This window comes from Rhagoletis pomonella, unplaced genomic scaffold, assembly GCF_013731165.1.
Source record: "Rhagoletis pomonella isolate Grant_MI unplaced genomic scaffold, Rhpom_1.0 Rhpom_scaffold_00001, whole genome shotgun sequence".
NCBI lineage: Eukaryota > Metazoa > Arthropoda > Insecta > Diptera > Tephritidae > Rhagoletis > Rhagoletis pomonella.
In genome coordinates, this window is record NW_023458555.1 from 94,802,261 (window position 1) to 94,803,094 (window position 834).

The following is an 834-nucleotide window of genomic DNA, read 5'->3' on the forward strand; positions in this document are numbered from 1 at the left end:
TTTGTTTCTATGAAATGCAAAAGAATTTCTGAAATGTCATAATGACATACGCCTTCAAATAAATCGTGCATCAAGTCGAAATAGAAATTATCAACAGTGTGAAAACTAGTTATGCGATGAAAAATACAAGTTTCCATGATGCCAGTCAAATTGTAATTTTGAATAGCACAATCAGAAGAATAAGATTGCCTGTTTCGTAAAGATTCGGTATGTTCTGATATATCCGATTGCATATTGTCTTTGTGTCTATTACAGTTGCGGCAATAGAAGTTGGAATTAAAACTGCTAGTAAAACCTAAAATAGAGTTTAAACCTAAGTTATCACCAGTGATGAGTGCAAGAACAAAGAAAATATGAAATTCACCCTCAGCAGTAGATAAAACTAACCCTTTCGTTTCCAAATGTTTAATAACTTCTATCAGTGGTTCAAATGAATAAATATTACCGTATTCTTTTCGATGGCGTGATTTAAAAAAACCTGCTACAAATATGTTTTCTAACGTTGATAAATGATGGTTTGGAATTGTTGGAAAATTATAATAAATACCACAAACTGATTGATTACAAGCATGAGAGCCCAATGGATTACCAACTCCAAACTCATCGAAATAAAATATGTATGGAATAACCAATTTACTTTTAAAACTTAACATTTTTTTCTTCCAGGTTTCTCCATGAATTATATTTGCATAAACCTCCTGATTTGACTGTAGGTTTTTAATGTTATTTAATGTTGTATCTAAATTATTTTCAGTTTCGAAATATTTTTGGATTTGAAATTTTATTGGCATTAAAACGCCTACAACTTTATTTGAATGTAGTCCGGGATTACTA